At 42.4% G+C, this 20,001-nt stretch overlaps 1 long non-coding RNA gene across 2 annotated transcripts in view; it reads right to left on the bottom strand.

Annotated features, from left to right (window-relative positions):
* LOC132379661 (uncharacterized) overlaps nt 1–17,294 on the bottom strand; it is a 77,670-nt gene extending 60,376 nt beyond the window's left edge. For both annotated transcript variants that reach the window (XR_009507501.1, XR_009507502.1), the window contains exon 1: nt 16,433–17,294. This is a non-coding gene — a long non-coding RNA (uncharacterized LOC132379661). The remainder of the gene's footprint in view (nt 1–16,432) is intronic.
* Between the last annotated feature and the right edge of the window lie 2,707 nt (nt 17,295–20,001).

The following is a 20,001-nucleotide window of genomic DNA, read 5'->3' as shown; positions in this document are numbered from 1 at the left end:
CAGGATGTCAACATGTCTAAAATGCAGGCAGAATGGAAGTGTCATTGACATTTTACTGGGTAGGTGCAGCTCAGCTGGTGTTAGCCATATTACGTGTGCATGTGTGGAACATGAAATGCAAGCCCAGTTAGCAGTCATTCTGCATTAAATCTAGCAACCACACTAGAAAAAAACCAAAATAAAATGATGTAATCAATCACAGACACGAGAGAATCTGCAGATGCTGGAAATCCAGAGCAACACACAGAAAATACTGGAGGAACTCAGCAGGTCAGGCAGCACCTATGGAAATGTATAAACAGCTGACATTTCAGGCCAAGACCCTTCATCAGAACTGAGAAGGAAGGAGAAGATGTCAAAATAAAAAGGTGGGGAGACAGGAAACTGGCTAGCTGGAAGGAAAGGTCAAAGGCTGGAGAAGAAAGAATCTGATAAGAGAGGAGAGTGGACAATAGGAGAAAGGGAAGGAGGAGGGAAGTAATAAGCAGGTGAGAAGAGGTCAGGGTGAGGAACAGAGATTTAAAGTGCATTTATTATCAAAGAATGCATAAATTTTATAATCTTGAGTCTTGTTTGCTTACTAGCATTTGCAAACCAGGGAACCCGAAAGAACACAATTTTAAAAAAAAGACCAACCCCCAGTGCCCTCAGAGAAAGAAAAGAAAAACAAAACAAATCATATAAACAATAGAAGTGAGCAGCAACAACAGTGTTCTGAACCAAACTGAGTCCTTAGATCCAAATCTCCGGAGCAGCCAGGAGTAGGCCCAAGCCCAAAGCCTTGGTATTCAGCTCATCACACTAGTGGGGAATTCACTGCAAAGACACGAAGCACAGCAGCCAAGAGCAGTCTCACAGCTTTAGTGTTGCAGAGAGAGGAGCTCCCGACTATTCAGGCTGGCTTTTAAATTGGCTCAACCTCGCACTAGGACTCAGTTCCCTGCCCGCAACAAATTGTTCTAGGCCTGGATTTCACTGACGGAGAAGCTGTTCTCGACCTCCCCAAATCAGCTCAGAACAGTGCGATTCAAACTTGTCCGACTCTTGACATCCTGCCTTCCCAGTCTTTCAGGCCCAGTGTTTAGATTGTCCAAACAACATATTGTACCTCGCATTAGGACCTGGTCCTCATTGTGACCATCGTTCCAATCCTCGAACACACCGCCCAGTGATATGCTTCGGACCCGGATTTTGCTGCCAAAGATGCCATTTTCAACCTCTCCAAATCAGCTCGGCATAGAAGCTGAGGGGAAGAGGCAGTGGAGTTTGTTCACTTGAAGGAGACAACGAATGTTGTTTCCACATCACTGGTACCTCTTGGCTTTCAGATTGCTGCCTCAAGCATGTTTGAATATAAGTTACACCATCTGTCATATGTATACAGTACTGTTCAAACATTTTAGGCACATGTAAAAAAACTGTAAAGTGAAGATGTATTCAATAATAATAAAAATAAAAGCTTCTACATCTCAAAAAATTTACTATAAAGAGCTGTAAAAAGTAAAAATCTAAATCAAATCAGTGTGTAGTGTGACCATCCTTTACCCTTAAAACTGCATCAACTCTCTTAGGTACACTATCATGCAGTTTTATAAGAAAATTAGCTAGTAGGTTGTTCCAAGCATCTTGGAGAACTTGCCACAGTTCTTATGCAGACCTTGCTGTCTTGCTTGCTTCTGTCTCTTCAGGTAATCCCAGACAGTCTCGATGATATTGAGATCAGGGCTCTGTGGGGGCCATGCCATCTGAAACCATATAAAAAAATCTATAGTGCCTAAAACTTTTGCACAGTACTGCATGTATAGGCCATTCTTGTTCAACCAGAAATATGCACATTTCACACCAGATGTACGCACAGTGGGAAGATGCTGACGTGGTCCTCTCAGAGTGCAGCTTGGCAAAAGAATGAAGGAAGGGCTTTTGGAGAGGAATACCTGCAGGAACGTGGGAAAGGAGGAAAGTTTTACTTAAGTACTCAGCCTTTCTCTGGAGTAATTCTTCATGTGAGTGATGATCAATATGTAGGACACCTATATATCACCAGAGATGGCTTCATAAAATATTCTGAATATTCCCATCTCAATTACAATTGTGGGGCAGTGCAGGAGATGATAGGAGGTATTAGTGTGTTAAAGCTCCTGTGGTCATGAGATTCGGCAAGGAATAGGTCCAACAAGCCTTGCTGCCCAGAAATCCCCTGATTTCATCCTAGTCTAATCACAGGACAATTTGCAATAACCAATTAACCTCCCAAACCATACATCTTTGGACCGTGGGAGGAAACCGGAGCATCTGGAGGAAACCCACGCAGTCACAGAGAGAACGTACAAACTCCTTACCAACAGCACCGGGACCTGAACCCAGGTCGCCTGTACTGTTAAGCTCTGTGCTAACCAGTATGCTACCGTGCTGTCCTATTCTCAATGGAAGCTGAAACTATCAGCAACACTGCACAATTTTCCATCATCAGTTTTGTAAGAGAGTTCAGGGAAGCACTTTGTTCCAAGAAAGTTGTACAGATCCCACTCTCTGTTACAGAGGGTTCAGCTTAGTCAGGACCACTGGCTCTCCAAGTGGCAAAGGGGCCCACCAATGGAACCCATGCCAGATAGCAACTGGGTGCAGCCAGTAATAAAGGAGCCTGAGATCCCCCATGCCGGACGACATCTGAACTAAAATTGCAATCATCACGACAATTATTTTCAAACTCTGCTGCAGCTCAATGCACCACTCCTTAAAGAGGTGCAAACCAGTGTTACGTGCTGCAAGCTTGCTGGAACTGTTACCAATCACTCACAAAGTTGGGCTCCCTCCGGATGCATCAAGACGATCAGCTGTGCAGCTAGCACTGCATTTGGACACTATAAACATCATAAAGAACACGGTGCACAAATTTGGTGCATGGTCTGAATCAAGTTGTATCGGTGGTAACTAATTGATCTCAGCAATTATCTCAGCATCGATTTATTGATTTATTTATTTTTTAAATTTACCGTGAGATAGAGCATGGAACCATCCAAGCGGACCACAGCCTTGTTGTGGTTCGGAGGCTTGCAGCTCTTTATGATCCGGAGAGCTACGCTGGCTGCTTTGGCTCTTGATAGGGTCACCCATGCTGACCAGGGCAAAGGCTAGAGGTCAAAGTAAGAGTGGTCCACCAGTCTTCCGGGTTTGGGGTTTCAGCTCCTGACTGGTTGAAAAAATTGTTACAGAAACAGCAATGAAGAGAAACTTCACCACTGCCCTAAACTCCAGCAGTGTAACGGAAGTAATTTCTTTTAAAGCATTCCATGGAATAAGTCCTTCTGGACTTCTAAGCTGTGTGGTCCAGTAGTCCACAATTTACACCGCACCTAATCACGGGACAATTTACAATGAACAATGAACCAGCCAGTACATCTTTGGACTGTAGGAGGAAACCTGAGGCTCCACGTTCCTCAAATGGGTTGGTGGAGACCACATTCTAAGATAAGATACACATCCTCTTTTACTTCAGTCCCAAGTATGTAAATAAATAGCTTAATGTAGGTTCGGGAGAAGCAGTGTGAGTTTAAAAGGTTTCAGTTTCTTAACAGCTAACTGACTTTTATGAGTGGGCATGTCCGCTGGTAGCCAAGGAACATGTAATCCATGGTTCACACACCAGAATTGTCGTTAAAGTATAGGCAGAAGAAGCCTGTTCATAGACATGTGACTGCAAAAGGTGGTGTTTTCAGAACTTGATTGACAGCTACCACAGGGCAGAATGGCTGGACTGTAGTAGGAAACTCCGCTATCAGTCCAGGGCAATTTTTCCACGAAAGAGCAGAGAAGACCTGCCAGGGGTTAGAGGAACAAGAGCTCATGTTGGATTAGCTGTGATGTTCATATGCTACTTGTTCTCAGCAAATGTTCTAATGACAGGTTCCATCTGGCTGATTGCTGACATCAAGGCAATGTCGATACGAGGTGATACCTGGAGCTATGGCAGGGAGGTTACCAGGAGGCAGGCTGGTGTCCCGTGACTGTTTTTATTCTTTCTCTTTCATGAAAGGTAAGTAGAAAATATTCTGAGTAGGATCCCCATTCTTTCAATATTGTAGAAATGTAGGCAGTGGCAGAAAGCTTAATAAAAATTAAGGCAAAACAAAAAAGTGATGCTAATGTTCTAAGCTTAAAGTTCAAAGTAAATTTATTATTAAAGTAAATATATGGTACCATATATAACCTTGAAATTCATTTTTTGCTGGCATTCACAGTAAATATGAGAAACACAATAGAGTCAATGAAAGACCATTCCAACAGGACAAACAACCAGAGTGCAAAAGACAATAGTCTGTGCAAAGGCAAAAAGAAAAATAATAAACAATTCAAGCAATATTCTTTTTTCAGATACAAAAAGTGTAAAGGAGAGGTGAATGTGGATATCAAACCATTGGAAAACGATGCTGGGGAGGTAGTAATGGGAGACAAGGAAATAACAGATGAACTGAGTAAGTGTTTTGCATCGGTCTTCACTGTGTTACAGAGTAACAGTACGGTGGGAGTTTTAGGTGTTAGAGGTCATGAAGTGTGAGAAATTACCTTTATTAAGGAGAAGGTTCTTGGGAAACGGAAAGGTCTGAAAGTAGATAAGTCACCTGGACCAAATATTGTTTACCCCAGGTTCTGAAAGAGGTAGCTGAAGAGACTACAGGGGCTTTAGCTATGATCCTTCAAGAATCACTAGATTCAAGAATGGTTCCAGAAGACTGAAAAATTGCAAATGTCGCTCTACTCTTGAAAAAGGGAGTGAGGCAAAAGAAAGAAAACTATAGACCAGTTAGCCAGACCTCAGTGGTTGGGAAGGTGTTGGAGTTGATTATTACGGATGAGGGCTCAGCGTACTTGGAGTCACATGATAAAATAGGACATGGTCAGAATGGTTTCCTCAAGGGAAAATCTTGTCTGACAAATCTGTTGGAATTCTTTGAAGAAATAACAAGTAGGATAGACAAAAGAGAATCACTTGATGTCGTGTACTTGGAGTTTCAGAAAGCCTTTGATAAGGTGCCACACAGGGTTCAAAAGAGGTTCACGAAAATGACTCCAGGATTGAATGGCTTGTCATATGAAGGGTGTTTGATTGTTCTGGGCCTGTATTCACTAGAATTCAGAGAATGAAGGGTGAGCTCATTGAGATCTATTGAATGGAGAAAGGCCTTGGTAGAGTGGATGTGGAGAGAATGTTTCCTATGGTGGGAGAGTCTAACACCAGATGATACAGCCTCAGAATAGAGGAGTGTCCTTTTAGAATGGGTTTGAGGAGGAATTTCTTTAGCTAGGGAGTGGTGAGTCTGTTGAATTCTTCGCCACGGGCAACTGTGGAGGCTATTTTTATGGATATTTAAGGCAGAAGTTGGATATTTAAGACTTATTTGGACAAGGCATGAAGGGATACGTGGAGAAGGCAGGAGATTGGAGTTGAGATGGGGAGTCTAGCACCTGAGAACACAGACTGAGAGTGGAGGGACTTCTTTAGTCAGAGCGTTGTGAATCTGTGGAATTCATCACCACAGATGGCTGTGGAGGCCAAGTCATTGAGTATATTTAAAATGATGGTTGATTAGTCAAAGGATCAAAAGTTACAGGGGAAAGGGGTTGAGAGGCATAATAAATCTGCTATGATGGAAAGGCGGAGCAGACTCGATGGGCCAAATGGCCTAATTCTGCTGCTATGCCTTGTGACCTTATGGTATTCCAGTGCAGAATCAGCACAAGTGAACTGCCCATGATATTTGATGACTCAGTGCCCGGTTTACAGCTGTGAACTGAGCACAAACTCAAGCAACTTGTAGATCAGTGCAATCAAATCCTATCTGTTCCTTTTCTCCCCCAATTTCCTTTCATTTGTATGCACGGTCACGGCTGCTTTCAATGGATTTATGAAATAGATCCGTGAACTACAAAGTTTTGCTTTGGCAGTAATCTCATGAATATCATCAACAGTCCCACTCAATTTGTCTTTGTTTAAAAGTCCACATTTACCCCACCCACACACAAATTAATACTGATATTATTTGGATTACTCTGCCAAGTCTCAGCCATCCTGATTGCATTATAACCGCTGCAATGGGCCAAGTGAGACATGGGCGGAGATTTGTCATTTAGCTTTAACTCTTTGAAAACTAGTCACTTGTCCACCATAATTACTTGATCCTAATTTTTTTTGTTAATTCTTAAATTAAATTTCAGGATTGAAAAGCAACTTCCTCCACCTGGCTATTCATGCTTGACCTTTGCCATTGGATCTATGACCTTTGCTATTTGATTCTCCTAATTGTTTCCTTATTCTATTCCATTCTCCTTTCTCTCGATCTGAAATCCCTTGGCAGATTTTTTTCTACTTCAAAAGTGCTATATAAATTCAAGCTGTTTTTGCTGCCTTGTGGAATTCATACACAGTGCACACTATTTAATTATGTACGGTAAGATGGGATCTCAGCGTGGCTATAGTGAAGCACAAGACAACGTGTATCTGTGCTTTTGGGAACTACTTTGGAAAGGAGTGGGCGTGGATCTGCATCTGCACTTGGGAAAAGTATGTGTCATTCAATTGATGGAACAATACATACATTTAAATCAGCGTTTCCCAACCCTTTTTTACACCATGGACCAATACCATTAAGCAAAGGGTCCATGGACCCCAGGTTGGGAAACCCCTGTTTTAAAGGAGCCTATAAATTAAGTTATAAAGAGTGTATAGTAAGCAAATTGGCAATCCAATCCACTCCACATTTCACGTTCTATGTAAGCCTAAAATTTTCCTTTTTCATCACCCCCAACAGTTCTTCTGTCTCAGTGTCTCCTTTTGAATTTATGCTCCACAGCTTAACCACTTCTTCCAGTAAGTAGTTCTACTTTCCATTTATTCTCCAGCTAAAGCGGTTTCTCCTCAAATCCCTACTGGATTTATTCATGACTACTGTACACTGGCTGGTGGTGTAGTGGCATCAGCACTGGACTTCGAGGAGAATGGTCCTGAGTTCGAATCCAGCCAGGTCCCAACCTGGGCAGCAGCAATTGTCCATGAAAACCCTATGGACAACCATACCATACCATGCACTCAGCAACAACAATTGTACACTTATTCTCCTAGGATAAAGACATTCAATAAAAAGACGTATATGCCTCGGGAATATAACAGTTAATTCGACGCTATTACAGCTTGGGGTGTTCCAGGGTTTAGAGGTTAACTCCGGCACTGTTCCGTAAGGAGTCTCTGTACATCCTCCCTGTGAAATCCATGGAGTATCCCCATTTCCTCCCCTTGTAAATTGTCCCATGATTAGGTTAGGGTTGGTGGGGCGGCATGACTCAAAGGGCCATAAGGGCCTATTCTCCGCGGTATCTCTGAATAAACAAACATTGGTCCATTTTTCAGAGAACTGAGACCCAGCCAGAGTTTTATTTTCTGGTAAGTACCCCAGAATGGATAGAAAGTATTTTTGCATCATTTTCAGTATTTCTAATATCTTCATTATACACATTGTGCACAGTACGCTGGGTTGGTCAAACTCAGAGTTTCCCAACCTAGAGTACATGGACCTCTCAGTTAATGCTAAGGGTCCACGATATAATCTAACTGAAGTTCCATTGTTGAGTGTAATTACCCTCTCTGCATCAAGAAATGAATTCCGTTTCTAAGCTTGCTTCTTTTTCTAATGTTATTAATTTGTGTCACCACTTTTCTCATTTGGCTAGTTTATATTTCCAATTACTTTATTCTGATTTTAGAAACATAGAATCATAGAAATCCTACTGCATAATGCAGGCCCTTCGGCCCACAAAGCTGTGCCGAACATGTACTTACTTTATATACCTAGGATTATCCATAGTCCTCTGTTTTTCTAAGCTCTATGTACCTATTCAGGAGCCTCTTAAAATACCCCATCGTATCCGCCTCCACCACCGTCGCTGGCAGCCCATTCCATGCACTCACCACTCTCTGAGTAAAAAACTTACCCTGGCATCTCCTCTGTACCTGCTTCCAAGCATCTTAAAACTGTGCCCCCTCATGTTAGCCATTTCAGCCCTGGGAAAAAGCCTCTGACTATCCATACGATCAAAGCCTCTCATCATCTTATACACCTCTATCAGGTCATCTCTCATCCTCCATCGCTCCAAGGAGAAAAAGGCCGAGTTCACTCAACCTATTCTCATAAGGCATGCTCCCCAGTTCAGGCAACATCCTGGTAAATCTCCTCTGCACCCTTTCTATGTCTTCCATATCCTTCCTGTAGTGAGGTGACATTGGCAGCCTCTTTATCATCCTGGCAAATGAAATCTGGAGTCAACTGGGCACAAGAAATAGGAGCAGGAGTCAGCCATCTGGCCGGTCAACCCTGCTCTGCCACTCAATAAAATCATGGCTGATCTGGCCGTGGACTCAGCTTTTTCCTACCTTTTCACCATAACCCTTAACTCCAGTGCTATACAAAAATCTATCTAATAAGGGAGAAAGAGGAGTCTCTGTTTCACAGCGAGAGGGGAGACATAACAAACAGCTCGCTGGTTTACCATGTTAAAAGTCCATTGCATCACTTTTTCTGAGCTCTGTGCCCAAAGATCGGGTCTCTGGGCTCACAGATCTCCCACGACACACTGGTCTTCTGCTCGGACACCGTCCTCCAATACCCCCGTCTCCAAAGCCACGAGCATTTACAACCTTGCCAACTACAGGAACAGATCTACCAACATGGGAGATGATCTGCCTCCCTGATGTGGTGCCATGGCAGCTACTACGTTCACTTGAGAGGCGATAATCATGCTTACAGCGAACATTTCAATTTGAACAAGTTGATGTCGTCTCGCCATCAAAATTCAAGGTAGATTTATTATCAAGGTACATAAAAATACATTATCAGAGTACAGTGGGGGATTGCTTGGTGGAGCACCTCCACTCCAACTGCTGCAAGTGAAACTTCCCGGTGGCCAAACATTTTAATTTCAGTTCCCATTCCAGTTCCGACATGTCAATCCCTGGCCTCCTCTTGTGCCAAGATGAAGCCTCCCTCAAGGTGGAGAAGCAACTGGGTAGCCTCCAATCTGGTCTATTTCTTCATGTGGTTAAAAAAAAAATCCTCTCCCTCCATTCTTCTCATCTGGTTTTACCTCGCCTCACCTGCCTATCACTTCCCCCGAGTCCCCTCTTCCCTTGCTCCCATAGTCCACTTACCTATCAGATTCCTTCTTCACCAGCCCTTGACCTTTCCAACCCACCTGGTTTCACCTATCGCCCTCCCACCACCTTTTAAAACTGATTTCTTCCCCCTTCCTTTGCAATCCTGATGAGGAATCTCGGCCAGAAGTGTTGACTGCTTACTCTTTTCCATAGATGCTTCCTGGCCTGCTGTGCTCCACTGGCATTGTGTATGTTGCTATGTTACTACATACTATCTTGAGATTCATTTTCTTTCAGACATTTATGGGAAAAATACAATGGAATTTTACAAAAGCTCTACATAAACAAAAAATGATGAACAACCAAAGGAAGATAAATTGTGCAAACAAAATGAATACTCTGAACGTATCGTAAAGGGCCCTTGGAAGCGAGTCTCAGTTCAGAGTGATGGTGATTGAAGTTATCCACACTGGTTTAAGAGCCTAATGGTTGTAGGATAATAACATTCCTGAACCTGGTGGTATGGGACTTAAGGTTTCTGTACTTCCTGCCTGATGGCTGTAGTGAGAAGAGAGCATGGCCTGGAAGGTGGGGGTCTTTGATGATGGATACAGCTTTCTTGTGGCAGTGCTCAGTGGCGGGGAACTCTTTGCCCGAGATGGACTCTGCCATTCCACCATCATTCAGTCCACCAATGCAAGAACACTCGCACGCCATGAAGTGAATTGCCAAAGCATAATGGACTCTGGATCAAATACTGGTAAATGAGTCACTACAGGATTCAAAATGGTGTCACAGGGCATGTGGAACCCTTGTGCTTGCATTCACTGAACTACCTGAACAGCATCTCCTGGAGCCCTCCTCTCCTGATGGGCAGCCAGACATTGCAGGGCCTATTTCTCTGCTCTATGACTCAATAGTTGAGTTGAGTTAATCACTTAATAGCTGGTTAACAACATGCTTCAAGCATACAAGACCATGAAGTGCAACATGCCACTAAAGATTAATTTTCTGCATTCCCATTTAGACTTCTTCCCTGTAAACCTTGGCACTGTCAGTGACGAGCATGGTGGAAGGTTTCACTAGGATATTGCAGTCATGGAGAAATTGTATCAGGGCGGTTGGAATCCATCAATCCTGGTTGATTATTGGTGAACACTCAAGCCAGAAGCCTCAGACACTGAGTAGAAATGAAAATCATCAATAAAACATTTCTAGCTTAGTTGAACTATTGCAAAGCATCAGCACCATTATGCAATTAAACACATTATATTCAATAAAAGTTCATTTCTCGTATCTCCAAATTTCTACGTGATACCAGTGGTCTGAGATTATATTTGTGCTCAGCTTCAAGCAGTCTATCATAAACCAAAAAAAAAATTCTGAGGAAGGAACACTTCTGAAAAAAATTGTTTTCCTGTGTGATCCAGGGGCAGACTTGGTGAATATGTAATCAGTGGTGAATCTACACAACCTCTTACTCACTGCTGACCTCCAGAATGTTTTTGCTTGCCTTATTTGCATCCTATTCCAGGAACTCATTGGAAGGTGGTGACCAAACTCTGCCCAATGGCAGCTCTTCAGTTCCATCAGCCAAGATCCAGTACAAGCACTGTCACAATGCAGCTCAAAAAGAATTCTTCGTCAGGCAGCTAAATCACAGACTGTGATGAAAGGCCATCAAGCTTGAAACAATCATCTCTGCTTCTCCCTCTCAAGATGCTGCCTGATCTACATTTTCAGTTTTTAGATTAGCTAAACCACAATGCTAGGTTTAGCCCGTGAGCAAAGCTGTGAAAACAAAATGAATGTTTATCATGGTCAGAAACTGCCACTGAAACATTCCAAGACTATTAAAATATTATTCAAAAATGTGACCAATTACTTAAAAATGTAATTAAGAAAGTTACTAAAATACCTAAAAATACATGGAAAGGAAAACCATTCAAACATGTCTAAATATACTCAACTGCTAAGCAAATCTTAAAAAATAACAACATGACTTTAATTTATTACAGTTATCTTTCCCTTGAATGAAATCAGCCCACTTCTGGTGTGGATTCCTCAGGTGAAATTCAGTATATGATCTGACTGGTTGGAGGCATCTGCAACTGAAAGCTGGGACCTTTACTGAATTCAGAATTAGGAGTCCAGTTCTAAGTGGCATGGAACAATAGGGACAAGTGACGAAGGAATTGGAATTATAATTAATAATTATTATTAATTATTTTTCTCAGCTAGCCCAGGTGGGGAGGGGGCTGCCTAGGTTGCCCTTTCCATTCCTCTTGACAGATCCTCCTCATTTGCTCCACCAACTCCAATAACTTCTGGTGATAAGAGTTAGTGGAGATACGTTTCTACTAAATGTGGTGTACGGTGCTCCCTCCCTCCGCTAGTAGAAGATTGAGAGGAGATTTGATAGAGCTATACATAATCATGAGGAGTATAGATAGGGTAAATACAAGCAGGCTTTGTTCCTCTCAGGTTGGCTGGATCTACAAGCAGAGGTCCTGGGATAAGGTTGAAAGGTGACAATTTAAGGGGAACATGAGGGGAAACTTTTTCACTCAGAAGGTTGTGAGAGTGTGGAACGAGCTGCCAGCACAAGTGGTGCATGAGAGCTCGATTTCAATGTTTGAGAGAAGTTTGGATAAGTATGTGGATAGAAGGGATATGGAGGGTTACTGCCTGGGTGCAGGTCAATGGGAGAAGGCAGATTAAATAGCTCAGTATGGACTAGATAGCCTGAAAGGCTGTACTTTTCTATGACTCGATAACTCTAGTTTGCTGGTCACTCTTGGGCAAGGTGGAGCACCTGCTTAGCCCAACATCAGGGTCACATGAAGCCATGGGAGCAGGTGGTGGATGGTCATATGAGCAGCCGGTGCACATCACAAGTTCTGGTTATGCAACCACCAATGGCAGGCAGGCATTGCTGGGGTATTGCTGCAATCTCTGAAAAGTATTGCTGGGGTCACCTGTCTTGTAAAGACACTATCCAGAAGTTGGCAATGGCAAACCACTTCAGTACAAAACTTTGCCAAGAACAATCATGGTCATGGAAAGACCATGATCTCTCATGTCATACAACACAGCACATACCGGACAATAGTAAGTTATCCACTGAAGGTGATGAAGCTATGTAATATGCAGTCCACCACCAAACCATTCCACCAACCACGAAGGGGCTCCTTCAGAGATGGTCTGGGCCAGCCAGAGGCCTATTCTGTCAGGTTTTGTGACACACCGTGGATTTCACTGTAAAGCTGCTGCGTAAGGGTGCAGGAACCATCAGCCAAATGGTTTGCAAATAGCTTTTGTCAAACACTCACCATCTTTGGGTTTACAAAGGGAGATTAAATGTAAATGGCAGTGCAGAGAGATGGTATTAAGACCTCTGTGACGATACTGAGTAATAATCTGAACAGTTTGCCGCAGGTATGAATCTGAGCAGTTCTCATATGACACAGAGCTGATTTTAGACTGCATAATGCCTGCAAAAAGTTCCACGTGTATTCATTGGCTTCTACTGAACTAGTGGTGCTCACTCAGCTGGCTAGACCCTGGCAAGAAAAAACTGAATGTAATTGTTGAGTAGAGACTTTCAGGGGCTTCCCTATCCTTGCATTGCAAGATAAAATTTGTGATATTGTAAATATTTCCAACTGCGGGCTGGAAAGCAATTTTGGTCATGCCCTTAGTGTGCTCTCACTTTAACAGTCATTGACAAAGCAGTGGTTAAGCTGCTCCCAGGTTATTGCTGTGATTACAGAGGTGGCAGATTTCCAAGAGGATGTTCTTATTAAAGTGTAGATCTCACACACACTGTTCCTCACCGATGCTTGTTAAACTGTCTTAGCTGTCATGGCCTTCTCCTTCCTTCCCACACTCCTCCTGTTTTTCCCTCTCCTGTCAGGTTGTCCAGTTCGAAACGTCCTCTGCTTATTTCCCTAGTCGAGCGTTGCCCCAAGGAGAATTCTACTGAAGCATCTGGGAGCAATTAGCTTCTGCAAAAACCTTTAAGTGTTCACATGCATAATGCACACAATTTAAGCTCTAGGAGCATTTGAGCCTATTACCCCTTTGAGGGCTATTACCTCGCAACCATCAGTCTCTTGAACCAAAGGGGATAACTTCACTCGCCCCATCACTGAACTATTCCCAAAAGCATTGGACTCACTTTCAAGGGGACCTCATCTCACGTTCTCGATATTTCTTGGTCATTTATTATTATATTTTTCTTTATTTTTGTTTTCGCACAATTGCAAAAACGTTGGTTCTTTGCCCATCCTGTTGGGAGCAACTTTTCATTGATTCTATTGTGTTTCTTGTACTTACTGTGAATGCCACAACAAACTGAATCTCAGGGTTGTATATGGTGACATATATGTACTTTAATAATAAACTTACTTTAACTCTAAGCTTAAATAATGTTCAAATGCATCGTTCTTTTCACACAAAACAGTGTTAGTTTTCCCAAGTAAAGAAAAAAGGTATGCACATTATCAGAACATTTCAGAAGACTTTATGGGTACCAGTTTCCAGCCATTATGTAACCATTATGTAGGCTGACGTAGCTGCCAATTTCTGCACAACAGGCTGCATTGAGTGGACAATCAGTAGGTTTGGTTTTCTAACCCCTTTCCCACAAGAACCTGGCTTCCCCAATTGGAAGGCGGGGTCCAGGCAATGAACAGCAGTACCTCCCCACGGCTGCTGTTTCATCCAAGGACCGAAAAGGCACTGATTATGTGACAGACACCATTACCCCATGCCAATTCTATACCCTCCCACTGATCACACAGTGCCAAATGCCAACGAAAGATGCAGCGATGACATATGGGCCCATTTCAACTTGTAAACCTCTGACACAAAAACTAGAGAGCTTGCTGTTGTATACTTAATATTTCAATAGATTACTCAAATATTATCGAAATAACCCATAATTAATTATTTAAACGAACATGAATGCTTAATCAACTTATATTTATACAGTATATTGGTTGATTAAGCATTCATGTTTATTTACATGGTTAATTACAGGTTATATGTAAAAATATGTTAATTGCATACATCATCACACTATTATGTGCTTCGTGAGCACCTTTCTGAAATAAACTCAAAGTTACACCCATAATCTCAGAGTCCCGGATCTTCCTTTGAATGAATTTAATGTTTGGAGGTTACAAAAGATAATACTTGCACAGTATCAACATCTGCAGATTCTCTTGTGGTTATAGTATCTTAATTGACAATGCAATTATCAACATACTGTTAAAGTGCTAAATTCTTTGGCAAGAGCATTTTAGTTAATAAATTTGAATTTTCTCTACGTATTTTAGTAAGCGGGTCTAAAACAAAATCTCCAGCCTGTATCCGTTGGGAATAAATGATAAATGATTTGAACCACTAATCTGATGAGCCCCACAATGGTGTCGAAGCTCCGCATGTGGGACCTGTACAGCCAGCTCGAGCATCAGCATGTCACTGAAACCAGTGAATAAGATTATCAGTTTTTAAAGAACCTTTCAATCCTGGCCAGCACTGGAAACTTAATATCTTGCACAGTGATATCTGTATCTGCTGTGTACTTAATATTTCAATAATATTTGAGTAATCTTAGATATATATTATTTGATTAAGCATTCTTGTTCATTTAAATAATTCATTATGGGTTATATGTATAAATACGTGAATTGCATGTGTCATCATGCTACCATGTGATACGGGTGCACCTCACTTAAAGTGAGCTTGAAGTTAGACCCGTATTTCATACTCCTGTGTTTTTCTTTGAATTAGTTTAATGTTTTGAAGTTACAAAATGTAAGAGTATCTTTGAGGAAAATGTGGGCACAGGTGGCAGTGGAGAGAGTTTTGTACGATGCAGAAATAGCCTGTTGGCTCGGTGAAGTTAGTTCAGTGCATCAGACGGAGATGGTTTCTCTGGAGATGTGTGCTAACACCAACAGGATCCCAAAGTGCAGGCCTTGCACACCTGGCTGCAAGCCAACTGTAAAACTGCTTTCCCTCAGTAGAGCCAGCTGCCAGTGTTTTCACTGGGTCTTCCAAGCCATCGACCTTCGCAGATCAATTCCCTACTGATCTGCATTTGGCTTACAGCCAGCTGAATAGGGCAAGCACTTCAGGAACCCAGCAGCAATACCAGATTATAAAAAAACACTCTGCACCAATATTCACATTGCCATTGTTTTTCTGATTGGGACACTGATCCGCGTGGTTCAGGCACCACGTTGATGATATCCATCATCCTTTTCCCCACAGGGAACTGGGAAGACTGTCGGAGTTGTCATTATTTTCCTTTAACAGGAATTATCTGGATTTTGCACATAATAACTTGGGTTATGCTGTCACACAATTCAACAGAACAGAATTAATCTCTTCTGTAAAACACTCTGCAAATGAGGTTATCTTCTTGTCAAAAGGCAAAAGAAAGAATCTCCCAGTGGAAGTGTAATGAGTTCATCATGCAGCCTAAGCAGGAGGTACCAACCTTCAAAGTTCAATATTCAAAATCTATTATCAAAGTACATATATGTCACCAAATACAACCTTGAGATTCATTTTCTTGTAGGCATTCACAGTCATCATCATTGTTATATGCTGTGTTGCATGAAGTGAGTGATCATGGTTATCCGTCTGTGTTTAGTCAGAGAAGTTCTCCTTCAAAACGTGTGCCTGTCCATCCCTTGATGAATGTCATATGCTGTTGACTACAACTTTTCTTCTATCATTTCTTCCCGTCACTGCGAGATGTTCGAACTTCTCTTTCTTATGTAGGCATCCTAGAAATTCCAGCTGCCATTCCCCGATTGATGATGTCAGCTCTCTTCTTATTCCAGCTTTTCAGATTCAGTTTATTGTCATTTAGAAACCACAAATGCAGTGCAGTTAAAAAATGAGACAACGATCCTCCAGAATGACATCACAAAAGCATATGACAAAACAGACTACACCAGAAAATCCACATAACGTTTAGCAATCCCCAATCCAGAGTCCGGAGAGGCTGCTGCGTATTAATATCGCGCTACTGTCTTAGCGCATTCCCCGGAAAGGAGCTCCAATCCCACCAGACAAAACAAGACCAAAAACTAAAGCTACAAGACCTGCACAAAGCCACATAGTTACAACATATAGTTACAACAGTGCAAGCAATAGCATAATTGATCTAAAAAACAGACTATAGGCACAGTAAAAATAGTCCAAAGAACATAAGTTCAAAAGAAATTACCACTCAGTTTCCACAAGTCCCCAGGGTCCCCACAGACTCACCATCCCACGCTGGCAGCAGAAGGGAATACCCCTGCTATGGACTTCCACGGCGCCGCCCAACTCAGCCTCGCAGACACAGCACACAATGAAAGCTCTGTCGAACCCAGCCTCACAGACGCAGCACACACCGCCAGCAACCTGACTGCAGCGGTCTCCGAGTCCGTCGAACCTCCGAGCCGACAACCATCCCCTCCGACACAGCTTCTCCGAGCACCATCCTCTGCCGAGCGTATTAAGACGCCCCCGCCAATGGCCATCGGCAACGCGACCCCGAGGACTGGGGGCCTGTTCTTCCCAGCAGAGTCCCGAACCTCACAGCAGCAGCAGCAACGAAGAAGGTCTTCCTGGAGATTTCCCAATGTTCCTCTGTGCTCCCAAGTCCGTTTTCAATTGATTATGATTCCGCACGGCATTCCACTTCACAAATAACAGATAATCAGCTCCGCAGTGGCCGCTGCAAGCTGCGTCGCGCCGCCATCTTGGAACTTGTTCACAACACTTCCTCATTTGTTACTCTGTCCCTCCATGATACTTTCACCATTCTTCTCAAAAACCACATTTCTGCAGCTTTGAGTCTTTCCTCATTTTACTTTGATATTGTCCAACATTTCCTTCCATGTGTTAGTGTGGAATGAATGTAGCATCACATTCACAGTAAATACAAGGAACACAATAGAAACAACGAAAAACCATACCAACAGGACAGACAAATGACCAGTGTGCAAAAGGCAACAAATAAATAAACATATCAATCAATAAATAAGCAATAACTATCGAGAACATGAGATGAAGAGTCCTTGAAAGTGAGTACTTGTATATCAAGTAACTTCTGGAAATGATTGCTCTTCTAGGCATTTAGATCTGACATTTTGTCATTTGCTTTTCTAAGTGAAATGATTATAAAATAAATAACATATAAACTGATTCTTTGTTACCTTAGTCTAAAGTTAATTGAGGTGACTTTTAAAGGCGAGGGTTATTGTTTATTCCAGCATGATTGGTGTAATTTGATAAAATGTTTTTCATCCACAAACTCTGCGTTAATGAAATACAGATTGACTGTGCTGAACCACAGTTTTCTGACAGAGTGGATGGGGTTAACTGGTTCAAACTAGTCAGTTGTTCCAACACAACAATTTTTGTTAAATTAAAAGGTATGCCTCCCGTGGACTCTGGACAGAAGCACTGGCATCAAGTTGCGGAATCTCTGGCTAATCTTTCTCTCTAGTCCCCTCTCCTGTCCTGCGCTGAATTAGAAGAAGCGCTGTGAAAGCAAGAGGCCGCTTGAAGGGGAGAAACGTGAGTAAGATGCCGGAGCCAAAGAAACTTCTGCAAAGTCTAAGTTGAAAGCTCCTCATTGTTCAGATGGTGAAAAATAATCAAAGATAAACTTGTGACTAAAACTTTGCACCATTCTAGTGCTGCAGTGCTCAAAAACAAAGGATACACTGTATGATATAAAATTCATATCAGTGATGTGATTGGCGGGTGTCAGGAGAGCCTTTTAGATACCAAAATGGCATTCATGGTGCTTACACAAACATTTGAGTAGAATCTGCCTATCTTCATGTCAATGAAGGGGTTAACACAAACTTGAATGTTAACAGGAAGAATGCAAACTTATAGATCATGGTGTCAATCTGCATCGAATACTGATTTATATAGCTCTGCTGCCATTTGGAGGGCTGTCCAGCACCTCAACAAATGCAATCAGCAGAACAAGAGAGTCTCCTACAGGGGTATTTGAAAAGATCCTTTATTAATCGCAGTTTAATTGCTGATTTCTTGCCCCTGGCTGTTGCTTCCAATCCACAAAAGACTGGAACACACACAAAATGATGGAGGAACTCAACAAATTGGGCAGCGTCTTTGGGGGAGAATAAACAGTCAACATTTCAGGTTGAGACTTGATGAAGGGTCTCAGCCCAAAATATGTACTGTTTATTCTCCTCCTTAGAAGCTGCCTGACCTGCTGAGCTCCTGCACCGTTTTGCGTGTTGCTCAAGATTTCTGGCATCTGTAGAATCTCTTGAGTTTGGTAACTCTCAACGGTCATTCTGAGTTTCGATATCTTCAGCGAATGTTTACTGTGAATGTGTGTTGCTGCCACTGGTGTTTAGGACAGCAAGGAAGGTCCTCAGTCCCTGGTGGAATTCAGGGCTTCTTTCATCATGTCAGTAGCTTCCTCTCAGTTTTAACTATTGCCAGTCATGCAGGTCCCGGATGTAGAAGGATTCTTCATAAACAAGAGAAAATCTGCAGATGCTGGAAATCCAAGCAACACACACAAAATGTTGGAGGAACTCAGCAGGCCAGGCAGCATCAATGGAAAAGAGTACAGTTGACATTTTGGGCCAAGACCCTTAGCAACAATTTTATTTTACTACTCATGACTGTTAGCGCTGATCTGAACCCCCATACCTGGAGGACCATGAACCACTCTTAGTGTGGCCTCTACCCTTTGACCTGTTTGGCATGGGTGACCCTACCAAGAGCCAAAAGCATAAAGCCCTGACTCCAGTCAACATAACTCTCTGGGTCATTGAGGCACGCAAGCCTGAAAACCATGACAAGGTTGTGTTCCTCTTGGAGGGCTACTGTAAGTAGTTAAGAGCATCTGATGTAAAGACAAAGAAAGAAAATTCTCATCAGTCTTGTCGTAGCTTTACACAACAGGAGCTGGGGTAGTCCATCCTGCCCCTTACACCTGTCCTGGCATTTGATATGCTCATGGCTAATCAGTGGTAAATACTTATTATAAAAACACATACCGAGGTACAGTGAAAATCATTTGTTTTGCATGCCACCAGTACAGATTAGGTCATCACTTCAGTACATCGTGGTAGAGTAAGGGAAACGTTCACCACCTCCACTACAGCTAGGTTCACACTCTCACCACGCTCTGAATGAAGAAGTTTCCCCTCAGGTTGCCCTTAAACATTTCACCTTTCACCCTTAACCTATGACCTCTAGTTCTAACCTCATCCAACCTTAGTGGAAAAGGCTGCTTGCATTTATCCTATCTGTACCCTTTATAATTTTGTTTACCAAATCTCCCCTCATTCTCCTATGCTTCAGGAAATAAAGTCTTAACTTATTCAACCTTTCTCTATAACTAAAGTCCTGTCAACATCCTTGTAAATGTTCTCTGTTCTCTTTCAAGCTTATTGTTATACAGTATTTCCTTAAGGTAGGTGACCAGAACTGCACAAAGTACTCCAAATTTGAACTCACCAATGTCATATGCAACTTCAACATAACATTCTAACTCCCCTACTCTATTTTGTCAAGGCCATTGTGCCAAAAACTTTCTTTGTGATCTACCTACCTATTACACCACATCTGTACTCCTACATCCCTTTGCTCCTCAGAGCCCTGCAAGTCCTACCCTGGTTTGTCCCAAAGTGCAACACCTCATACTGACCTGCATTAAACTTAATCTGGCACTTTCCAGCCCATTTTTCCAGTGGTCTTGTAGAATAACTTTGACGAGCCGCAGGTTGCACCGTTGCCTATCTAGACACTGTCTAGAATTACCCTACTGCATAGCCCTCTATTTTTCTAAGCTC

This window comes from Hypanus sabinus, chromosome 22 (genome assembly GCF_030144855.1).
Source record: "Hypanus sabinus isolate sHypSab1 chromosome 22, sHypSab1.hap1, whole genome shotgun sequence".
NCBI lineage: Eukaryota > Metazoa > Chordata > Chondrichthyes > Myliobatiformes > Dasyatidae > Hypanus > Hypanus sabinus.
This window is presented reverse-complemented; position numbering and strand designations above follow the sequence as displayed.